The sequence below is a fragment of the Ranitomeya variabilis genome, chromosome 4 (assembly GCF_051348905.1).
Source record: "Ranitomeya variabilis isolate aRanVar5 chromosome 4, aRanVar5.hap1, whole genome shotgun sequence".
Taxonomy (NCBI): domain Eukaryota; kingdom Metazoa; phylum Chordata; class Amphibia; order Anura; family Dendrobatidae; genus Ranitomeya; species Ranitomeya variabilis.
Genome location: NC_135235.1, coordinates 743,706,432 through 743,714,411, shown reverse-complemented (window position 1 = coordinate 743,714,411; position 7,980 = coordinate 743,706,432).

Here is a 7,980-nt window from a genome sequence, read left to right as displayed (position 1 = left end):
TTGTGGCTGGTACTCTGGACTGTGGCCTGCTACCCCCAGTAAACCAGGTAAAGACTTTGCAACTTTGTGTCCTCCACTTATTCGTCGGCATACACCATCCTTGCCACACACCTGGGGACCCCGCTTCACCTGTGGGAAGTGTTACCATCTTTCTGTAACAACATCACCCCAGAGGACTCCTTTAAGAAGCATCGGTCCCTATTGACCAAGAACCACAGGTGGCATCACGAACAATAGACTTTATCCACAATTCCCCTTAAAAGACCTTTCCCCTTTAATTGGGGGCCCAAGGCCACAGACTCAGTCGCAGCCACAGTGACATCCCCGGTACCGAGTACCCCACGGCCAAGGCAGGCGACTCAACTTGACGTCACGAACAGGATCTGCCAACCCAGTGAACTGGGTCATGTGCGCCTAAGAGACTATGATCTATTGTGAGACTACTGGACTGAGACATTGCGGCAAAAATCGCCATTGCCACGCCGCGTGGAGCGTGAGAAGAAAGGACATACCTTCATGGGCGGAGCAATCAAGAAGAGAGCGAAGAGGAAGCTGGTGCCGTGCTGCGAGAAGAGCCGCAAGTGAAAACACGGTACAGCAGAGGCGGAAGTGGAGATAGCGGGCAGCAACACCGCAAGTGAGGACGTCGAGCAGGGGAGCCATGAGTGCGGACGTCGTGCCACAAAGCCCTGGATGGAAGACCAGGAGAGGTGCCCAACTGTGCAGAGGAGGAACCGTTGCGGACATTGCGCAAGAGAGATGCCGGGCCTCTACAAGGTAGGCATGAGGGAGATGCTATCTCTGACCCAGGAGGGGAATTGGCAGTGGACGCAGTCGCAAGCCCGGAGATGCCCTAAGACCTCAGGGTGGATGCAGCCACCAGGCACATGGTACCCCCGGGCCCCGCCGCAGGCCTAATACTGCCACCAGACCTCGCAGCTTCTACCAGCAAGCCGGACCCCACTGCAGCTACAGCGCCCATCATGCCGCTGTCCATGCCCTATATTCCTGGAGCAGCCTGGCTTCAACAATATTCCGGGGAGTCCCATACATTAAGTGACTTTAAGGAAAGGCTCTGCAGCCTATTTGAGGTATATCCCCTGACCGAGCATCAGAAGATCAACATTCTAACTTGACAATTGATAGGCGCAGCCCTATGAGAAGTGAAATCCTGGCCAAATATGGAAAAAGAACTGTGCAGCAGATATTTGCCAGACTTAAAACCACCTTTGACACCCGTACCGCTGCAGAAATCAAAATAAAATTTTTGGGGGGCAAGCAAACAACACTGGATAGCATACAGGACTATGCCCTTAATCTGCAAGAGGCACTACAAGCCATCAAACAGGTTGGGCCTAACAGTATACAGGACGGGGATAAACTCTTAAAGGAACAGTTCATCGAGGGTCTTCTGTCCAGCACCCACAGGATACAGCTGCGCATCCTGGCCTCACAAAACCCTGACCTGGACTTTGAGCAATTTAAGGACAGGGCCACCCATGTGCTGCATGAACCTTAGCCCAGCCGTACAGTGCCCTCTAGGCATCCAGCCCTCATGTACCACCAGGAGGTGGAACCCTTCCACCAGGTCCCAGTAGAGGCTGACGCACTGATCCTGGATGATGATTCCTCAGCAGGACTGCGCCTCCAGGTCCAGAATAGAAGAGTCATTAGCTGCTTTAAAATCTGCTATCTACTTTTCCACTTTGGATCTCACCAGTGGGTACTGGCAGGTTCCTGTGGCAGAGGCAGATAAGGAAAAGACAGCCTTCACAACACTGATGTGTCTCTCTGAATTTAACTACATGCCATTCAGACTGTGCAACGCACTGGGAACATTTCAGAGGATGATGGCATGCTGTCTCATGCACAAGAATTTCGAAACAGTCTTGCTGTACCTGGACGATGTCATCGTCTTCTCCAAGACTTATGAGGACCACCTGAAGCACCTGGCTTAGGTGTTTGATGCTCTGTCCAACTTTGGCCTGAAGGTAAAATCATCCAAATGCCACCTGTGAAAGCCCAAAGTGCAGTACCTGGGCCATGTGGTAAGCGCCGAAGGAGTGGCACCAGATCCTGACAAGGTCACTGTGATCAGGGACTGGCCGAAGCCCAGCAACATCCATGAAGTCCGGCAGTTCCTCGGTTTGGTAGGCTACTACAGAAGATTTCTCAAAGTCTTCACTAAGATAGCCACACCACTGCAAGACCTGTTAGTGGGCCAATCCTAGAAAACCAAGGGTAAGAATACCCCGTTTGACTTGAACGACATGCTGTAGAGATCCTTCACTCAGTTGAAGTTGGCTCTCATGGAAGATGAGGTACTGGCCTACCCTTAATATGACCAACCGTTTGTGCTGTACACAGATGCCAGCAACGTGGGACTGGGAGCCGTGTTGTCCCAGGTACAGAAAGGCAAAGAAACGGTAATTGCCTACATCAGCAGGAAACTTCGTCCCACTGAAAGGAACCCCAAGAACTACAGTTCCTTTTAGATGGAGTTCCTCTCTATCATATGGGAGGTATCAAAGCGGTTCAAGCATTACCTGACCTCAGCAAGATTCACGGTCAACAACCCGCTGATCCACCTGGAGACAGCAAAACTAGGTCCTTTGGAGCAGCGATGGATGGCCCACGTTGTCCAAATATGAGTTCACCATCAAGTACCGTGCAGGGTATAAGAATGCCGATGCGTTGTCCAGGATGCCCAACTTACCAGAGATGGGAGAAGATTCAGAAGAACTCAAAGAGATAGAGTTACCAGCTCTCCATCGCCCCGGGGCAACTCAGTATTCCCATTATGTGAGGAACAGGCGTTATGACAAGCAAGAAGCTACGCTGAACTCATTGCCTCATCATGGATGGGCGGAAACTGTTATGGTTCTCAATGGCAAGAGAACATAGCCCAGCATACATAGGAACTAGCTCTTGGAAGGATGGAAACTTAAACTGACCATGAACTAAACCTGCCGCACAACTAACAGTAGCCGGGTAGCGTAGCCTGCGTTTTATCCCTAGACGCCCAGCGCCGGCCGGAGGACTAACTAATCCTGGCAGAGGAAAATATAGTCCTGGCTCACCTCTAGAGAAATTTCCCCGAAAGGCAGACAGAGGCCCCCACATATATTGGCGGTGATTTAAGATGAAAATGACAAACGTAGTATGAAAATAGGTTTAGCAAAATCGAGGTCCGCTTACTAGATAGCAGGAAGACAGAAAGGGTACTTTCATGGTCAGCTGAAAACCCTATCAATACACCATCCTGAAATTACTTTAAGACTCTAGTATTAACTCATAACATCAGAGTGGCAATTTCAGATCACAAGAGCTTTCCAGACACAGAAACGAAACTGCAGCTGTGAACTGGAACAAAATGCAAAAAACAAACAAGGACAAAAGTCCGACTTAGCTGGAAGTTGTCTGGTAGCAGGAACATGCACAGAAAGGCTTCTGATTACAATGTTGACCGGCATGGAAGTGACAGAGGAGCAAGGTTAAATAGCGACTCCCACATCCTGATGGGAACAGGTGAACAGAGGGGATGATGCACACAAGTTCAATTCCACCAGTGGCCACCGGGGGAGCCCAAAATCCAATTTCACAACAGTACCCCCCCCTCAAGGAGGGGGCACCGAACCCTCACCAGAACCACCAGGGCGATCAGGATGAGCACTATGAAAGGCACGGACCAGATCGGAGGCATGAACATCAGAGGCAGTCACCCAAGAATTATCCTCCTGACCGTATCCCTTCCATTTGACCAGATACTGGAGTTTCCGTCTGGAAACACGGGAGTCCAAGATTTTTTCCACAACGTACTCCAACTCGCCCTCAACCAACACCGGAGCAGGAGGCTCAACGGAAGGCACAACCGGTACCTCATACCTGCGCAACAATGACCGATGAAAAACATTATGAATAGAAAAAGATGCAGGGAGGTCCAAACGAAAGGACACAGGGTTAAGAATCTCCAATATCTTGTACGGGCCGATGAACCGAGGCTTAAACTTAGGAGAAGAAACCCTCATAGGGACAAAACGAGAAGACAACCACACCAAGTCCCCGACACAAAGCCGAGGACCAACCCGACGCCGGCGGTTGGCAAAAAGCTGAGTCTTCTCCTGGGACAACTTCAAATTGTCCACCACCTGCCCCCAAATCTGATGCAACCTCTCCACCACAGCATCCACTCCAGGACAATCCGAAGATTCCACCTGACCGGAGGAAAATCGAGGATGAAACCCCGAATTACAGAAAAAAGGAGACACCAAGGTGGCAGAGCTGGCCCGATTATTGAGGGCAAACTCCGCTAAAGGCAAAAAAGCAACCCAATCATCCTGATCTGCAGACACAAAACACCTCAAATATGTCTCCAAAGTCTGATTCGTCCGCTCGGTCTGGCCATTAGTCTGAGGATGGAAAGCAGACGAGAAAGACAAATCTATGCCCATCCTAGCACAGAATGCCCGCCAAAATCTAGACACGAATTGGGTTCCTCTGTCAGAAACGATATTCTCCGGAATACCATGCAAACGAACCACATTTTGAAAAAACAGAGGAACCAACTCGGAAGAAGAAGGCAACTTAGGCAGGGGAACCAATCAGCAACATCAGCACCCTTCTTAGTCAAATCAGTCAATGGTTTAACAACATCAGAAAAACCAGCAATAAATCGACGATAAAAGTTAGCAAAGCCCAAAAATTTCTGAAGACTCTTAAGAGAAGAGGGTTGCGTCCAATCACAAATAGCCCGAACCTTGACAGGATCCATCTCGATGGAAGAGGGGGAAAAAATGTATCCCAAGAAGGAAATCTTTTGAACCCCAAAAACGCACTTAGAACCCTTCACACACAAGGAATTAGACCGCAAAACCTGAAAAACCCTCCTGACCTGCTGGACATGAGAGTCCCAGTCATCCGAAAAAATCAGAATATCATCCAGATACACGATCATAAATTTATCCAAATAATCACGGAAAATGTCATGCATAAAGGACTGAAAGACTGAAGGGGCATTTGAAAGGCCAAAAGGCATCACCAAATACTCAAAGTGGCCCTCGGGCGTATTAAATGCGGTTTTCCACTCATCCCCCTGCTTAATTCGCACCAAATTATACGCCCCACGGAGATCTATCTTAGAGAACCACTTGGCCCCCTTTATGCGAGCAAACAAATCAGTCAGCAGTGGCAACGGATATTGATATTTAACCGTGATTTTATTCAAAAGCCGATAATCAATACACGGCCTCAAAGAGCCATCTTTCTTAGACACAAAGAAAAAAAACGGCTCCTAAGGGAGATGACGAAGGACGAATATGTCCCTTTTCCAAGGACTCCTTTATATATTCTCGCATAGCAGCATGTTCAGGCACAGACAGATTAAATAAACGACCCTTAGGGTATTTACTACCCGGAATCAAATCTATGGCACAATCGCACTCCCGGTGCGGAGGTAATGAACCAAGCTTAGGTTCTTCAAAAACGTCACGATAGTCAGACAAGAATTCAGGAATCTCAGAGGGAATAGATGACGAAATGGAAACCAAAGGTACGTCCCCATGCATCCCCTTACATCCCCAGCTTAACACAGACATAGCGTTCCAGTCGAGGACTGGGTTATGAGATTGCAGCCATGGCAATCCAAGCACCAACACATCATGTAGATTATACAGCACAAGAAAGCGAATAATCTCCTGATGATCCGGATTAATTCGCATAGTTACTTGTGTCCAGTATTGTGGTTTATTACTAGCCAATGGGGTGGAGTCAATCCCCTTCAGAGGTATAGGAGTTTCAAGAGGCTCTAAATCATACCCACAGCGTTTGGCAAAGGACCAATCCATAAGACTCAAAGCGGCGCCAGAGTCGACATAGGCATCCGCGGTAATAGATGATAAAGAACAAATCAGGGTCACAGATAGAATAAACTTAGACTGAAAAGTGCCAATTGAAACTGACTTATCAAGCTTCTTAGTACGCTTAGAGCATGCTGATATAACATGAGTTGAATCACCACAATAAAAGCACAACCCATTTTTTCGTCTAAAATTCTGCCGTTCGCTTCTGGACAGAATTCTATCACATTGCATATTCTCTGGCGTCTTCTCAGTAGACACCGCCAAATGGTGCACAGGTTTGCGCTCCCGCAGACGTCTATCGATCTGGATAGCCATTGTCATGGACTCATTCAGACCCGCAGGCACAGGGAACCCCACCATAACATCCTTAACGGCATCAGAGAGACCCTCTCTGAAATTCGCCGCCAGGGCGCACTCATTCCACTGAGTAAGCACAGACCATTTACGGAATTTTTGGCAGTATATTTCAACTTCATCTTGCCCCTGAGATAGGGACATCAAGGCTTTTTCCGCCTGAAGCTCTAAATGAGGTTCCTCATAAAGCAACCCCAAGGCCAGAAAAAACGCATCCACATTGAGCAACGCAGGATCCCCTGGAGCCAATGCAAAAGCCCAATCTTGAGGGTCGCCCCGGAGCAAGGAAATCACAATCCTGACCTGCTGAGCAGGATCTCCAGCAGAGCGAGATTTCAGGGACAAAAACAACTTGCAATTATTTTTGAAATTTTGAAAGCAAGATCTATTCCCCGAGAAAAATTCAGGCAAAGGAATTCTAGGTTCAGATATAGGAACATGAACAACAAAATCTTGTAAATTTTGAACTTTCGTGGTGAGATTATTCAAACCTGCAGCTAAACTCTGAATATCCATTTTAACCCCTTCCCGACCCATGACGCCACGTAGGCGTCATGAAAACCCGTGCCTTCCCGACCCATGACGCCTATGTGGCGTCATGGAATGATCGCATCCCTGCAGATCGGGTGAAGGGGTTAATTCCTATTTTACCCGATCTGCAGGGAGAGGGGGAGTTGTACTTCAGCCTAGGGGGGGTGGCTTTTCCCCCACGTGGCTACGATCGCTCTGATTGGCTGTTGAAAGTGCAACAGCCAATCAGAGCAATTTGCAATATTTCACCTATGAAAATGGTGAAATATTGCAATCCAGCCATGGCCGATGCTGCAATAGCATCTGCCATGGCTGGAAATCATGTACTGGCCCCCCCCACCGCCCCCGATCTCCTCCCCAGTCCTCCGTTTTTGTCCGGTGCCCCCTCCGTTCCCCTGTCCGCTCCCCCGTGCTCCTGTCCGCTCCCCCGTGCTCCTGTCCGCTCCCCCGGTCCTCCGATCCCCTCCCCTGTGCTCCGATCCACCCCCCCACCACCCCCTCATACTTACCGAGCCTCCCGAAGTCGGTCCGTCTTCTCCCTGGGCGCCGCCATCTTCCAAAATGGCGGGCGCATGCTCAGTACGCCCGCCGGCCGGCAGATTCATTACAAGTACATTTTGATCGCTGTGGTAGGTTCTATCACAGCGATCAAAATAAAAAAATAATAAATAACACCCCCCCCTTTATCACCCCCATAGGGACAATAATAAAATAAAGAAAAATTTTTTATTTTTTTTTCCACTAGGGTTAGGGTTAGAACTAGGGTTAGAACTAGGGTTAGGGGTAGGGTTAGGGTTAGGGGTAGGGTTAGGGGTAGGGTTAGGGTTATGGCATGTGCACACAGCGGATCGGCCGCGGATCCGCAGCGGATCGGCCGCGGATCCGCAGCGGATCGGCAGCGGATCCTCAGCGGATCGGCCGCGGATCCGCAGCGGATCGGCCGCGCATCCGCAGCGGATCGGCCGCGGATCCGCAGCGGATCGGCAGCGGATCGGCCGCGGATACCCGCGGATCGGCAGCGGATCCGCAGCGGATACCCGCGGATCGGCAGCGGATCCTCAGCGGATCCGCAGCGGATACCCGCGGATCCGCAGCGGATCCACAGCGGATACCCGCGGATCCTCAGCGGATCCGCAGCGGATACCCGCGGATCCGCAGCGGATCCGCAGCGGATCGGCCGCGGATCGGCCGCGGATCGGCCGCGGATCCGCAGCGGATCGGCCGCGTATTGGCAGCG